The sequence below is a fragment of the Balaenoptera physalus genome, assembly GCF_965194825.1.
Source record: "Balaenoptera physalus genome assembly, chromosome: X".
NCBI classification, from domain to species: Eukaryota; Metazoa; Chordata; class Mammalia; order Artiodactyla; family Balaenopteridae; genus Balaenoptera; species Balaenoptera physalus.
The window spans coordinates 25,210,169-25,227,658 of record NC_138903.1 but is presented as its reverse complement, the minus strand read 5'-3'; the positions used below and the strand labels follow the sequence as shown (position 1 = coordinate 25,227,658).

The 17,490-nt window shown below is 33.8% G+C and overlaps 2 pseudogenes across 2 annotated transcripts in view; one reads left to right on the top strand and one right to left on the bottom strand.

The window, feature by feature from the left end:
• Positions 1 to 17,490, bottom strand: part of LOC309652788 (DDB1- and CUL4-associated factor 8 pseudogene) — a 72,453-nt pseudogene that overhangs the window by 20,359 nt on the left and 34,604 nt on the right. The gene's annotated exons all lie outside the window — the stretch shown is intronic.
• Positions 4,511 to 17,490, top strand: part of LOC309652623 (small nuclear ribonucleoprotein E pseudogene) — a 409,018-nt pseudogene continuing 396,038 nt past the window's right edge. The window contains exon 1 of the transcript XR_014268750.1: positions 4,511 to 15,291. The product of XR_014268750.1 is annotated as a small nuclear ribonucleoprotein E pseudogene (transcript). The remainder of the gene's footprint in view (positions 15,292 to 17,490) is intronic.

Sequence of the window (17,490 nt, the reverse complement as noted above, 5' to 3'; positions counted from 1 at the left end):
GATTGATATTAATTATTTATTTAATATTACATAAATTAACACTTTTGAAATGCTTAGAATGTTTCATGGTACAAAGTGAGCACTATGTAAAGGTTAACTGTCATTATTATTGGTGCCGGCCTAAAGTAAATTCTGTGGTCACAAGGTTCAACGAACACTTTGTACTTGATTTTATGGATTTCAACATTTGTATCAACAACTTGAATAATGGCATTAAAGGCCAGTGACATAATATTGGGAGCTATAAATCTAATGCCAGTCTAAAGCCTATGGAATGAAATATATTTAGGCTCAAAAAAACAAAGGTTTACGTCCCAAATATTTGCCAGCATTACGATATATTTACTTTAAACATATGAGTATCATGTTGTGATCTGTTACACAGCTTGAATTACAAATACAGTTAAACAAACTTTAGATTTTCTTAAAAAATAAAATATACTTTTTCATATATCATAGGACTAAATTATCAGAAAATCCAACATCCCTATTCTTGCCCTAATGACCCCTCACATTCTAATCTGTTAAAAACATATGACTTATGTAGAACTAAATGTTGGCAGATATCATGCGGAAGGAAGGTCAGTCCCAGTCCAACTTATAAACCCAAATAAGGATTATCTGATAAATTCCTTAATGTTTTGTCTTACCACTGCAACATGAAGACATTTTGACAACTAAAATCTTACAATCTTATAGCTAATCCCTACAAAAGCCACCAGTGAGAATCTTCAAGGGAGGTTGATTCATTCCTACAATACTTAGCTCACCCATGGAGTCCTCTGATTTGGGTACCCGTGGATATACTTCTTAGGACTCAGTATTTTTCATCCTATACCAGCTAGGAGTATAAAACCAAAATTGGTTTAAGAGAGTAATTAATTAAGAGAGAAAAAATTAAAATTAAAAAAAGATCAGTCATTGCTTGCCTAGAGCTGGGGTCATGGGAGAGGAATGAATGAATGCAAAGTAGCATAAGGGAAATTTTGAGAGATCGTGGAAATAATCTATATCATGATTGCTGTGGTAGTTATATGATTGAATACATTTGCTAAAACTCATCAAACTATACACTTAAAAATGGATGAATTGCATTTCATATGAATTACACCTCCCTAAAGCCACTTCTTACCGTTCTTCTTTATTCCTTCACCCTAGAGAGCCAGACTCCTCATTTTCATCATCCTAAACCTGAAGTGTGCTGTAGAACTCTCTTTCTACGTCCAGGGAGCGTTATATTCCACCTATTTTTAAATTTAGGTTTTAATTTAAATTTAATAAATTGGCCTTTCAATACTTATTAACTCAGATATTTTCTTATTTTGCTCTCTACATAAATGGAAGCATGCTCGTCACACTTTTTTCAAAAAAAATCACTCAACAAAGTATTTATTGAATGCCTACTAAATGTCAGGCAGTGTTATAGACGCAATAGATAAAAGAGTGAAGAAGACAGATGAAACCCCATGTCCTGATATGTTAATATTAGGTGATATGCTACATAGAAAAATTAAGCAAGAGATGAGGATAGGAGTGCTAGGATAGGTGTTATGTTTTTTGCAAAGTCTGGACAAAAAATAAGACATCATGAAGAATGTATTAAATGAACATAGACTTTAAGAAAGAGAATAAGTAAGGCACATAGAGATATATCTCTATCTATCTGTCTATCTATCTATCTATCTATCTATCTATCTATCTATCTATCTACCTATCTATTCCAGGGAAAGCAGCAAGTATGACTTTCCTGAGTAGAAGGGATGCTTGGAATGGTTGAAGAAGAACAGGATCCAGAATGGCTGGAGTGGGAGTGGCCATCTGCAAAAAGGGAAGTGTAGATAGAGATAAGGTCAGGCAGGCAGCAGGTTGTCAGATTATTTAGAACCATATGGCCCATTTGAAAGGTCTGTGGCTTTCCCTTAAACGTGATGGTAAGATTTCTCGGCAAGAAAGCAGACTTTGGAAAAAAAGGCTTACATGTGAGTTCTTTATTGGGAATGTGCCTCAGGAAGCAGCGGTGAGGAACAGAGGAATCCAAGCAGAGAAGAAGGGAGAGCAAAAAAAAAATATATATATATATATATATTATTGAGCTGGCCACTGCTACAAGTGACTGGTTGCTCCATCCATGGGATCATCTTAAAAACTTTATTAAATGTTTTCAGAGGTCTTTTCTGGGGAGTAAAAGTGGAAAGCTTTTGTCAGCACTCTTTGGTAAAACCTCCCTAAAAGGGTATTAACTCATCTGCATTTCTGTGTTGTGTGTTACTATTGCACGCCATGCGTGGATTTAGTAGAGAAGCCTAAGGCAGGAGGTGTGGGACACGCTGAGTAAGTTTGAAATGAAATGCTAACAGATTAGTGCTCCATGAAGTTGGTTGGAGCCCAGGTAAAACTGGTCATTGCAATTGTGTTTCTATATGCAAGTGTCGATTTTAATATGAAATATAACAATTATGCCATTGATGATAGCATCAAAAGACACCAAATACCTAGGACTAAATATAACTAAAGATATCCAAAATCTCTACACAGAAATCTATAACTGAATGAAACACTATGAAAAGAGATTTTAAAAGACAGATAACAAATGAAGGCCTATACATGTTCATAGATTGGATGACTCACTTTTGAAAATCTGTAAACTTTCCCAAATCAATGCAATCTATATAAAATTCCCAGCAATGTGTGTATCAGTATGTGTAGGGAGTAAGGGGAATGTGGAAATTGACAATTGGTTCTAAATTTATAAAGAATTCATGTACAGCTAAAACAACTTTGAAGAAGAACAAAATTGGAGGATTTATACTTATAGATATCAAGTTGATGATTAAGACAGTATGGTGTTGGTACAGAAACAAACAAGTAGATCAATGAAACAACACAAGAAGTCCAGAAGCATACCCACACACATAAGGGTTTTCAAGTTTTGAAAAAGTGATCACTAAACATGTCTTGGAAGAATATCTTCATGAGCTTAAAGGGGAAGATTTTACCAACTATAAAGGAGAAGATCGGCATGTTGGACTATTTTAGAAGCAGGAAATTCTCTTCATTGAAAGACACCATTTTAAGACTTAAAAAGCCAGTGTATTTATAACCCATACAACTGACAAAGCAATGTATCCAGAATACATAAAGAGGATCTCTAAATTAATGAAAAGAGATCGAAAACCCAAGTAAAGAAGGGACGAGATTTTTTAATATCCTTCATAAAAGAGAATATAAAAATAGCTAATAATCCTATGGAAAGATGCACAACCTCATTAGTAACTAGGGAAATTCATATTAAATCTACAATGTAGATGTTCACTAGAATGAATACAATTGAAAAGACTGAAAATGCCCAATATTATTGGCAAGGATACAGGGAAATGGAGCTTTCATATATTCCTTATTAGAGTGTATGTTGATAGAACTACCTTGGAAAATTATTTGGCATTATCTACCAAATTTGTTGATATGCATATCCTCTGATCCAGCAATACCACTCTTGAGTATATACCCAACAGAAAGGCACATATATATTTAATAAAACATGTAGGAAAGAAAGTTCATAAAAGTATTATTCATAATATCCCAAACTTGGAAACAACCCAAATGCCACTCAACAATGAAGTGGATAAATGAGTCATCTATTCATACAATGGTATATACAGCAAAGAAAAAGAGAGTGCTACTGCAGAAAACACCACTGATAAATCTACCAAACACATGGAGCAAAAGAAGCCAGATATAAAAGAATGCATACTATATGATTCTATCTGTAACATGTTCCAAAACAGGCAAATAATCTTTTGCTGGAAGTCAGGATAGTCATTATCTTTTAGGAAAAGGCAAGGGAGTACGATGGAGCCTCTGGAGTGATGAAAATACAGTATTTCTGGGTCTGTGTGCTTTATGTAGATGTGTTCACTCAGTGAATAACTAATGCTGTTCACATAGGATTTGTTTAGTTTTGTATATGTAATACTAAAAATTTAAAATTTTATTTAAAATTATGTACCTACCTTAATGTGTTCTTAGAAATACATGAGATGAGGTATGTCTCATGACTGTCACCAAGTAGGTATATAATGGATATTAGCTAAAGACATAAAGAAAGGGACTACATAATATTTGATCTTAAGTAGGACTGTGAATTAGTCTGGAAAAAGAAAGGGTTGTTAAGAACTGATTCAGATTAAGAGGAGAGTCAGAGGTCATGAGAACTGATAAGAGAGAGAATAATCGCTTAGCTGCCCCTGAGAAAATTTATTATAGAGAGAGGGAATGGAGAGGAATGCCCTAAGGCGAACTGAAACATGATAATAGAGGGTGGCCTCTGGTCTATGTTGTGATATATAAGTTACCAAGCTTTGGTTAGACTGAATAGGGTACACAAGCAGAGGGTAGTGCTATATTGATTTAGATAGTACAAAATCACTAAGATGGGCTGCTAACTCATTCCTCTTGTTCTTTTCAAAGATAACTACATTATTGATGGAAAGGACATTTGCATTTGCAGCATTTTATTTTTTAACAAAGGTTCTCATTTATATTATATATATATATTTACTTTGTTTATCTTATGTATTTACACTTAAAAGATTAACTTATTTCTTATTGTGAGCAATTTTATAATATACTTTAGAATTATTCCTAGATATTTATATATTAACATTAAATTTAGTTCATTTATAATAATTTTAAATTACAAGTTATATTATTCTCTCTGTAAAACTAGCCAGGTGTGTGTGTGTGTGTGCATGTGTGTCTATTCAGTGGCATTTAAAATGCAGTGTATAATCTTTACTTTTACAATTTCCAACCACATATTGGGCTCATCTAGACCTTTATAAAACATAAAATCTGAAAATAAAAAGTTAAAACATAAATATATTACCTTTTTAAAATGCTACATCTCTAGTTGGTGGGTCAAATTTATTATTTATAATTATTGCAAATAAATCTGTTCTTGGGTGGAGAAAAACAAAATTTTCAATCCTAGCTGCTATTAACTCTTAGTGTAGTCTCCATTTGACGATTGCTGATCTGAGCCTTTATCTTATTACTTAAAGGTCATTTGAAGTATTTTAGAAGGGGAATGCATCTCTTAGACAGTTTGCACATCCTTTGGAAATGAGCTTAGTATTTGATTTTGTTTTCCTGCGTATTACAAATTTAACTGTCACTAGGGATGAATCTTGAAGGGCTACTGAAAGATTCAGCTGAAGATTCTGACTTGATCCATGAAGTTTGTCTTTTTGGATAGTCTTCCATCCCACAATTAGCATGTGCTACAATTTATTATCATGTCTCTTATTTTTTATTTAATATAGACTTGCAAACATGGAATCTGAATGCAATATTTGATTTGAATCCTGTAACAACATTAATATTTTATTTCTTTTCCTTAATAGTTACTTAGTGTTAAATATGTTTAGATATGCAAGGTATTAATCCATTTTCTCAGAAACAGGGTATATACACTTATTTATTTCCAAGACAGTTTCTTCTGGCTGACATAATACTTGTTTCTCTCCCATTTTAAAGTGTATGTGAGATGGATTAATTTAAAATAGAAATATACCGAGACTATGCAAGCCAATCAGCTGTATTTAGTTAAAAATCAGGCAACTCTCTATCATGTTAATAAGCGTGAATATAGTTGTGTTATTTGGAGAATCCATTGTGTAGCAGTGAAGAACTCAACACGCTTACATTTTTTGTATTTTAAAAAGTTAATTAACAAAATGGGTTTTTATAACCTGCTTTTATGTTGCCTGATGAATTTAATATATTCCAGGAAAGTTAGTAGACAGTAACCCACTGAATTATACTGCAATTACAGCTGGAGTAAAAAAAATTTTTTCCTTGTTCTTCCTAGCAGAAAATTAAACAATTTCTGTATTCCAAACTGTTACAAATTCAGTTTCCCAGTAGTTTATCCCAGTCTTCAGTGACATGTGAAATAAACAAGGAACATTGTTCCTCACAAAGAGGTAGAGGCAATCATTAATAGAACATTGTTGTCTTATATGTGGGAGACATGTAAATCCCGTAATACCAAATTATCCAACAAAATTTTTTCCACATGTAACTATACGATTCAAAATAAAGTAGAAAAATAAATTTAAACTATTATTTAAAGTGTACTTCAAATGTAGAGAGCAGGAAGATACTCCTATTGATCATTTTTAACATTAAAAGATTTTTGAATAGGTAAGATGTGTACTTGATTCAAAAATCAAAAGAATATAAAATACATGTTCAGAAGTCTTCTTACTATCCCAACCCTCCATTCCATTCCACTCCACTTTACTGATAAATATTTTTATTAGATTTTCTTATTTTCTCAGTATTTTATGCAAATATATGCACATATGAAGATACATTCACTAGCTTCATGTCATAGAAAATAGGTAGCATATACAGTATTTCATCTTTTTTTTTTTACTTTAAAGTTTTATTGGATATCACTCTATTTTGCTCATAAAGACTATACTCATTCTTTTTACAGATGCATAATATTCCATTGTATAGATGTAGCCTGGGTTATTTAATCAATTTCCCATCAATATACACACGGTTTGTTTCCAGTTGTTTACTGTTACACTGCCTTGATGAGTAACCTCATTCATATATCATTTTAGAATGCATTTTTGTAGGACAAATACCCAAAAGTGGATATCATGGGTCAAAGGATAATTGTAGTCATATTTTGGTAAATAATCTCAGTTTCCCTGAATAGGAATTACACCATTTATCACTCTCACCAGCAGTGTATTAGAATGTTTTCCCACAGCCTCACCAACCATGTTTTTTAAACAATTTTGGAATATGATAGGTGAGAAAAAGCAACTCTGTAGTGTGTGTTTTCATTTCTTTTACTATAAGTGAAAAATCAGAAAACCATTTTCTTTGTTTAAAGACCATTTGTATTTGTCTTTCTGAGAATTGCCATTTCATGTTCCTTGCTAATTTTTCTATTGAATTGTTTGTCTTATTATCCTTGATTTCTAGAAGATTTTTATATCTTAAGGAGGTTGGTCTTTTGTCTGTGGTACAAACTGTAAAGATGTTTCAGTATTTTTCATTTGTCTTTTGACTTTGCTTATGATTTTTAAAATAATTTAGTAAAATTTCTTATTACTCTTTTTATTTATGCCTTCTGGATTTTGACTCTTTTGTTAGAAAGTACTACCCAACTACAGACTTATAAAAAATGCACCTATATTTACTTCTGATATTTGTGGGGTTTCTTTTTTCCCACTTAAATCTGTAATCCAATTGGAGTTAAATTCTGGTGTATATTGTGAGAGATAGAACTAAAGATTATCTTTTTCCCTCTAAGTGGCTCCCAGTTGTCCAAACAAGATATATTTTAAAAATTCACTTTTGCCAACTGATTTTTTAGATGCCACCTTTATCATATACTAATTTCCATATTTATTCCAGTCTATTTCTGAACTTTTCATCCTATTCCATTGCTTTCTCTATTTATATACAAATATAACGTGGTTTTAATTATTAAGATTTTATGATATACTTTAATTTAATAAGGCTAGTATCCCTTGATTTTTAACAATGTTTTACTATCCATTTTTGCCTACTTCTTTTCCCAAATAAACTTTTAACCATGGTTTCTTAATTTTAGAAAACAAAACAAACATAGCAACAAAACTGTTAGTACTAGAGATTACATTAATTTGTTATTTATAAATGTTATACAAATTCACTTTAAGAGGAATAGACATCTTTTTTTTGTTGAATCTTCCTAGCTAAAGCATGGTATATATTTTTCCATTTGTTCAACTCAATTTCAGTCCTTCAGAAAACGTCTGAGTTTCATTTTAGATTTATTTCTCTATATATTCTTTTTGCTGTTGCTGTTTTAAAGTATGGAGACTTTTTATTTGATTTTTACATGGATTTTGTTTATGTAGAAGATGTATATTGATTTTTTTTGTCTTTTTTTAACATCTTTATTAGAGTATAATTGCTTTACAATGGTGCGTCAGTTTCTGCTTTATAACAAAGTGAATCAGTTATACGTATACATATGTCCCCATATCTCTTCCCTCTTTCATCTCCCTCCCTCCCACCCTCCCTATCCCACCCCTCTAGGTGGTCACAAAGCACCGAGCTGATTTCCCTGTGCTATGCGCCGCTTCCCACTAGCTATCTATTTTACATTTGGGAGTGTATATATGTCCATGCCACTCTCACTTTGTCCCAGCTTACCCTTCCCCCTCCCCATATCCTCAAGTCCATTCTCTAGTAGGTCTGTGTCTTTGTTCCCATCTTGCCCCTAGGTTCTTCATGACCTTTTTTTTTTTTTTTAGATTCCATATATATGTGTTAGCATACGGTATTTGTTTTTCTCTTTCTGACTTACTTCACTCTGTATGACAGACTCTAGGTCCATCCACCTCACTACAAATAACTCAGTTTCATTCCTTTTTATGGCTGAGTAATATTCCATTGTATATATGTGCCACATCTTCTTTATCCATTCATCTGTTGATGGGCACTTAGGTTGCTTCCATGTCCTGGCTATTGTAAATTGAGCTGCAATGAACATTGTGGTACATGACTCTTTTTGAATTGTGGTTTTCTCAGGGTATATGCATCTGTACTCTTAACCATTGAGTTAAAGTGCCTTGATGCTTTATTACTTTTTACAAATTCTACTCCTGATATCAAGAGTAGATCTGACATTAGTTACTTATGACTCCCATTTCCCCCCATATATGTTATTTTCTTAGGAATTATGGAGCATCGTGCCTTGTGGAGGTAAAAATATATTGTTGCCACAGTAAAAGCATTTTAAGTCCCCAGTATGCAGGTGAGGAGGTATTTTCAGAAAACTCTGCCTCTACCCAAAAATATATGCCTTTGAAGGTTTTTCTTTTCTATTTTATCTATGTTTTTCTACTTTAAACATGTTTTATAAGGTGGCTGAAGGCTTTTTATCCATGAGACTGAGGTAATATGGCCTCAAACCCAATAGAATCCAGGGCACCAACATTTGCAATTACTTCAAAATTTCGAGGAGTAGGGAAGATGGGCCGGTTGGAAAGCACTTGTCAATATATTCCATCTCTCAGAAAACATGATTTTCTCAACTATCTGCACCCTCACTGCTATGACTTTTGCAATCTCCATAGTTTACAGCACCTTCTGTAATAATGTTGGCTGCCAAAAAAGTACTCCTTCAACAAAATAAATGCTTACTCAATCTTAGTGATGTTGAAATACAGTCATTTTATACAATAGAAATAAACAGTTGCCTACTAAACTGAGCATACATAGAGAAAACTTCTTTGGAATTGAAAACAAATGGCTAGGAAAGGAATTGCTGAGCAGGCTCCTTTGTCTTCTTAGGATATGTAGATTTAGGAAAGAGAAGTGCTAGGCATACTTTAAAACAGTCTCAAGGGGGGAAAAGCAATGGATTAGCATATATTTAGAATCTGCTTTGTACAATAATTCCAACAGCTTGATTTCTTAGACCAATCTATCTTTTTAAATACTTAATGAATAGGTTTATGGGAGAACCCATTAAAAGGCATCATTTTCATTTTCCTTTCTTTCCCTTAGCATAAAATGAATTTGCTTTCCAGGAGAAAACAAACTTGAAAAGTATAGTTTTAACACATTAATTGCATTAAATACCATCACTGGATTACCATCAATGTTTCCCTTTGACTACTCAGGCATTTAATAGTTTTCCAGGCCAGAGATGGCCCAAATCACTGTGTCGTTTCATTGAAATACAAATAAATGTCAATATCAAAGTAGATGTAGATTCCTTTAATCAATTAAAATTAGCATATATGTTAATTAGCATGTGTGAAGCGTATGCCAGAAAAATCAGCTGATATCAGCTAACATTACATACAGGGGTCACAGGACCCAAGCAAGAAATATGCATGCTCCATCACCATGCCTCAGGATAAACCACTTATCTCCAGCCTTGACTTCTTTTTGAGGTAGGAAGAAAGGGGCATTAATTTTTTAAAACACTTTCTGTAATGATGATGTAAGTCAGAAGTACCTGCCAGTGGCCATGTTTGCCACTAGTTATTCCCTGCTTAACATTGAAACTAATACAGAGGAAATTTGAGCTTAGATGTGGAGAAAAAGGTAGAATGACCTGAAGGTATTCATTTATCATTTTGATAAAGCCATATTCATGATTAACAGCCTTATAGGTAGAGAAAAGACATTTTCAAGGAGAAAATAGTAGTTCTGTTAATGGTAGCAGGGGGTGTGATTGGGGTAGATAAAGCTGAAGATGTTGAATTCAGAGATGAATTTGATAATTAAGGTCAGGTGGATGATTTAACATTTCCTAACATGGGAAAATAGAAACAATCAGAAAAGTTCTATACATGCTTCTACAACCATGATCTTCCATTCTATCCTCATCAAAACCCATATTTCACTTTACATGCTATTAGTATGAATGAATTTTCTTTTTTTTTTAATTAATTAATTTATTTTTTATTTTTATTTCTTTTTGGCTGCATTGGGTCTTTGTTGCTGCGCACGGGCTTTTTTCTCTAGTTGCGGCGAGTGGGGGCTACTCTTTGTTGTGGTGCGTGGGTTTCTCATTGCGGTGGCTTCTCTTGTTGCGGAGCACGGGCTCTAGAGCGCAGGCTCAGTAGTTGTGGTACACAGGCTTAGTTCCCCCATGGCATGTGGAATCTTCCTAGACCAGGGCTCGAGCCCATGTCCCTTGCATTGGCAGGCAGATTCTTAACCACTGTGCTACCAGGGAAGTCCTCTCTGTTTTTATCAAATGGTAATCTATATACTTGAACACTGGATCCCATCAAGGCTTGCCTACACAAGAACTTAATTTTTTATATTATCCTTTTTTCTCCTGCATGAGGTGCCAGTAAACTATGACCCACAATCCAAATTCTGCCTTTCATCTGTTAGTTAATAAAGTTTTACTGGAACACAGCTATGGCCACTCACATATTATCTATGACTACTTTTGTGCTACAATGACAGAACTTAGTCTCTGTGAAAGAGACCAACCATATGGCCCAGAAAGTCTAAAATATTTAGTATCTGGTTCTTTAGAGAAAATGTTTTCCAACTGATGTCTGACATCCTCAATATTTTTTTCCTCTCGGTTAAATTATTCCAATTAGCAAATAAACATTCTGTAATATTTCTCATTAAAAGTGATACATCTCCTGACTCTCTATTCCTCCTTCAATTACTGTCCCATTTCTCTACTTCCTTTTACAGAAAATATCCTCAAAAAGCTTGTACATATCCTAATTGTTTCCACCTTTTCTTGTCCATTTTTTCTTGAATCCACTGAAGTTTGTTTCAACCATTTTATACAAACTGCTCTTTTAAGGTCATCAGTAATGTACGTGATTCCAGTTTCACTGGCCAATTTTTAGTCCTCATCTTATTTCATTCATTAGCAACCTTTGACATATCTTTTAATCCAATTTTCTTGGAACATTTATTTGATTCTCCTAATACCTTACAGGCCAGTTATTCTATACGCAGTCACCTTTCCTGGTTCCTCCTTATTTTTATGACTCCTCAACTCGGATGTACTCCAAGATTCAGTCCTCAGACCTTTATCTACAATTATTTCCTTCATAATTTCATCCAGGATCGTGAATTTAAATACCATATATTCTATGCACTGATGATTCTAAAAATTATATTTCCAACTCAGACTTCTTCCTCCAATTTCAGATACCTATCTAACTGCCTCAGCATATCTCCTTGGATCATAAATAGGCATCTCACTGTTAATTTGTCCAAGACAGAACTCTTTATGCACATCTTCTGATGGCTCCACCTTGCTGAGGCCTATACCTTCACTCAGTTCCAAGTGAATGCAGTCTGCCTTTATAGAAACAGATAATTATCTATTTTAAAGCTTCCACTAGAGGTTTCTGTTTCTAGTATGGAGGCGTAAGAGACTAATATGCTGATCATTCCGTAAACTCAGCTATGAAACTTAGACAAAAAGAAACAAACAAATAAACCAAAATACCTGGAGCCCTGGGAACTGCACAAATACAAACAGATTTGTAAAGGGGAATCAAAACTTGGACCAAATGACCAGCACAGAGTGAATTCCCTGTTTTCTACAGCTTTGTCTGAGGGTAATACCAGTCATGGCACATTGGAGCAGCTGAAACTCCTATAGTAAATCTGAAGCTTTTCTGGTAGGAGAGTCGGCAAGGAACCCTGGAAAGGAGAGATCCAGAGACGGGAAACCTTAAATTTTGTGTTTAAATTCAGCCCAAACCTGTAAAACATGCGTGGATAGGGCAAACTAGAAACAGTTTTCACCTAAGGCTAAAAGAATAGAATTGAAACCTGAGCCACTTTTCCCTTCAGCCAGGGCACTTTTCACTTTGGGCCTAGCCAAGTAAACTACCTACTAAAAGAAAAAAAAAAAAAACGTATCACTACTCTTCAGGGTAATAGAATCCGGAGTGTCCAAAATCTGATATTCGTAATGGCCATGATATAATCCAAAATTATTTGACATATGAAGAGCCAGGAAGTTTAGATCCAACTTTAAAGGAAAAGGCTATCAACAGATGCCAATTCTGAGATGAGCCAAATGATGGAAATATGTTAATTAGATAAATATTCCAAATAAAAGCATATATTATTTGATTGGACAAAAAGCAAGACCCAGCTATATGCTCTTTGTAAGAAATACACCTTAAATATAAATAAAAGATAGATTTTAAATAAATAAAAAGGAAAAGATATGTCATGCAGAGTAAATCTAAGTTGCCTGGAACTGTAATATTAATATTAGATAAAATAGGCTTTGAAACAAAGCTTGTTCCCAGAAACAAAAAGGGACATTTCATAAAGATATAGTGATCAATTTATCAGGAAGACATAACAGTTATAAATGTGTATGTGCCTAATTACAGAGCCTCAAAATAAATAAAATAAAAATTGAGAACACTAAGGAGAAAAAAAAGATACTTCCATGTAAGGAGATTTTAACTCGTTTTCTCAAAAAAACCCCACAGAATAACTAGCCAAAATTTAGTTAAATCATGGATATTTGGAACAATACTATAAACCACTGTGACTTAATTTATATTTATAGAACACTGTACCAGACTACTGCAGGATATACAATTTTTTTTCAAATGCATATGGTAAATTCACAAAGATAAACCGTATGCTGAGCCATAAAAAGAGCCTCAAAACTTAAGTATATTGAAATCATACAGAGTATATTCTTTAACAACATAATTAAATTAGAAATCAATAAGAAGACATCTAGGTAACCCCCACCACACACACACACACACACACACACGCACACGCACACGCACACACACACACATGCGCACACACACCCGAAAGAGTGCTAAGAGGAGATTTAATAGCTTAAAACACATTTTTTAGTAAAGAAGTGAGGTCTAAATTCCTTGAACTAAGATTCCATCTCAAGAAAGTAGAAAAACAAGAAAAAGTCAGCCCCAAACCATTAGAAAAATGAAAATAGTAAAGGTGTGTGTAGCAATCAAAAGATTATAAAACATTAAATAATAGAGGTAATAAAGCCAAAATCTGGTTTTGGGGAAAGATGAACGAAATTCACAACTTCTAGCTATACTGATCAAGAATTTAAAAAGATAGGCTGCAAATCACCAGCATCATGAATGGAAAAATGGATATTACTGCAGATCCTACAGACGTTAATAGAATAATAAGAGAATATCATGAACAACTTTATGCAAACAAATTATAAAACTGAGATAAAATGGACAAATTTCTTGAAAGATTCAAGCTACCAAACTCAGTCAAGAATACATAGATAACCTGAATAGTGCTATATCTGTGTACTCTTGAATTTGAATTTCTAGTTAACAATCTTCCCAGTAAGAAAACTCCAGGCTCTGATGGTTTCATTGTTGAATCATAATGAATATTTAAGAAAGCAATTATACCAATCACAAACCCTTAAAGAAAATAGAGGGTGAGGGAACACTTTCCATACTCATTTTATGAGGCCAGCATTACCTTCATGCCACAGCCACACAACAATATTAGAGGAAAACTATGGCTCAATATCCCTTACAAATTTAGATGCAAAATCCTAAACAGAATATCAGCACATCTAACCCAGCAATATATAAAAAGATAACAAATCATGACTAAATAGGGTTTATCTCCAGAATGTAAGTTTTGTTTACTATTAAGATAATCAATTAATATAATTCAAAAGCATATTAAGAGAACAAAGGAGAAAATTTCATTTTAAGAGAGGCAGAAAAATTATTTTACAAAGATGAATATCTATTCATGATAAAAATACTCATCAAACTATAAGTAGAAGACTACTTTTTCAATTTGATAAAGGGCATCTATAAAAACTGAAAAACCTGCAGCTAACATCATACTTTTTTATTTTTATTTTTTAATTTTTATTTTATATTGGAGTACAGTTGATTAACAATGTTGTATTAGTTTTAGGTGTACAGCAAAGTGATTCAGCTATACATATACATATATCTATTCTTTTTCAAATTATTTTTCCATTTAGGTTATTACAGAAAGTTGAGTAGAGTTTCCTGTGCTATACAGTAGGTCCTTGTTGATTATCTATTTTAAATATAGTAGTGTGTAGATGTTAATCCCAAACTCCTAATTTATCCCTCCCCCCCACCTTTCCCCTTTGGTAACCGTAAGTTTGTTTTCTAAGTCTGTGAGTCTGTTTCTGTTTTGTAAATAAGTTTATTTGTATCATTTTTTTTAGATTCCACATATAAGCGATATCATATGATATTTGTCTTTGTCTCACATCACTTAGTATAACAATCTCTAGGTCCATCCATGTTGCTGCAAATGGCATTATTTCATTCTTTTTTATGGCTGAGTAATATTCCATTGTATGTATATACCACATCTTTTTTTTTTTATAGTTTTGCAAAGACAATGTGGTTTTACTACTGTTTTCATTTTTTTTTTAATGTGATGATCCATTTGTTTATTTATTTATTTATTTATTTATTTATGGCTGTGTTGGGTCTTCGCTTCTGTGCGAGGGCTTTCTCTAGTTACGGCAAGTGGGGGCCACTCTTCATCGCGGTGCACCGGCCTCTCACTATCGCGGCCTCTCTTGTTGCAGTGCACAAGCTCCAGACGCGCAGGCTCAGTAATTGTGGCTCACGGGCCCAGTTGCTCCGTGGTATGTGGGATCTTCCCAGACCAGGGCTCGAACCCGTGTCCCCTGCATTGGCAGGCAGACTCTCAACCACTGCGCCACCAGGGAAGCCCCACGTCTTCTTTATCCATTCATTTGTCGATGAACATTTAGGTTGGTTCCATGTCTTTGCTATTGTAAATAGTGCTGCTATGAACATAGGGGTGCATGTATTTTTTAAATTATGGTTTTCTCCGGATATATGCCCAGTAGCAGGATTGCTGGGTCATATGCTAGGTCTATTTTTAGTTTTTTAAGGAACCTCCATACTGTTCTCCATAGTGGCTGTACCAATTTACATTCCCACTAACAGTGTAGGAAGGTTCCCTTTTCTCCACACCCTCTCCAGCATTTATTGTCTGTAAACTTTTGATGATGGCCATTCTGACTGGTGTCAGGTAATATCTCATTATAGTTTTGATATGCATTTCTGTAATAATTAGTGGCTCACATCATACTTAATGGTGAAAGGATGAGTGCTTTTCCCTAATTCAGAAATAGAACAGCAACATTCCCTTTCACCACTTGTCTTAAACTTTGTGTTGGAGGCCCTAGCCATAGCAAAGAAATGAGTCATAAAGATGTTAAAGGGAAAAAAAACTGTGCCCATATGCAGATGACATCATTGTTTGATAGAAGAATCCTGAGAAATCTACAAATGACTACTAGAAAACAAGTCAGAGAATTTAGCAAGGTCACAGGATAGAAAGTTAATATACAAAGAACAATAACATTTAAAATATTGCATTTACAATGGTGCCCCAAATCACCATATACTTAGGAATAAATTGAACGAAAGATATGTAAAACATAACAATTAAAACTAGAGAACACTGACAAGGAAATTAGAGAATAGTTAAATGAATTAAGAAATATACTATGATTCTGGATTGGAAGACTCAAAACAGATAATATACCAATTAGCTCAAATTTATCTATACTCTGTATTCAACAAAATCCCAATAAAAATTCCAGCAGATATTTTTTTGGTAAAAATTGACAACTTGATAGCTAACTTTTAATTGTGGTTAGTAAAGGATAAAAAAAATCAGAATAATTGGCGGACTAGCTTTAAAATTTATGTTACTGGTTTGTTTCAGTTCAACTGTTTTATAGTTTCTGAAAAATATTACAATCCACCAACTCTGCATTTAGTATACAAATTTAACTGAGCACTGAGAACACTTACTGAAAGTATATAGAATATGTGTGCATCTCTTTTTATCATACATTATTGGACATTATTGTCATTTTCTCAACCCAAAAAGACATCAGGAAACATAAAGATTGTACATATCCAGACCTCTGGGTTTGAGGGGGAGGATTGTGTAAATGGTGAAAAAATGCTATACAATACAGATATTAAAGTTGACATAAGTAGATTTGCTTTAGCATTTATTTAATAACTCAACCACTGCATATTTTTTATCACCTCTATTAAGTTCGTTCGGGGCCGTTTCCCTGTCAATCAGACTAGTGCAAAATTGTGACCTCAGTTTATTTTGCTGGAAATTTTTACCTCAAAAGAAGTGCCAGTCAGCTTTTAACTGGGTATTAGGGGTTAGGTCAGGTTAAGAGAATATTGTATATATTTTTTAAAAGAAAATATTTTCAAACTCTTCATAGCACATGCTGTGGTGCCCTCAACCCCTTGTGACCCGATAAACTGATAATGGCAGATTAAGCATCCCAATTTAGTTGTGGAAATCTCCTTTTTTGGGATAGTATTAATACTATACTAAAAAAAAAAAATGCTACTACTTCTAAAAGATGAGAGGCTTTCCAACTTGACTCTAAATGTCTCCCTGCCATTGTGTTCTTTGTCAGGACTGCCCTATAGAGTCTATTTAAAGAGAGATTAAAGAATCAAACCCACAGATGGTTTCTCAGAAGGATTTGCTATTGCACTTGACAGAAAGTGGCTTATCAATCTTCTGGAGGCCTTTTGTTTAGAAAACTAGTGTTTAGGATGAAAAGTAAAGCAAATCTTGAGGGCCATTTGCTCATAACTTGTCCATGTTTATATGCCTTAAAGTATTTGTTCTTGTTAAACTATATAGATTTTGGCAAACTACACCATTCCTTAAATAGTAACTATGAGGACTAGGTATGATAGAATTAAAACAGAAAGTGGCTTGTTTAGATATCCAGCTGAAATCCTCTTTCATTGAAAAACACAGCTGAACAAAGTGAAGCATCTTGTTCAAGGCCCCACAGCTAGCTAAAGTCAGTCTTGGCTGTATTCTTTCTAGTATGCCACCCAATGCCCTACATTT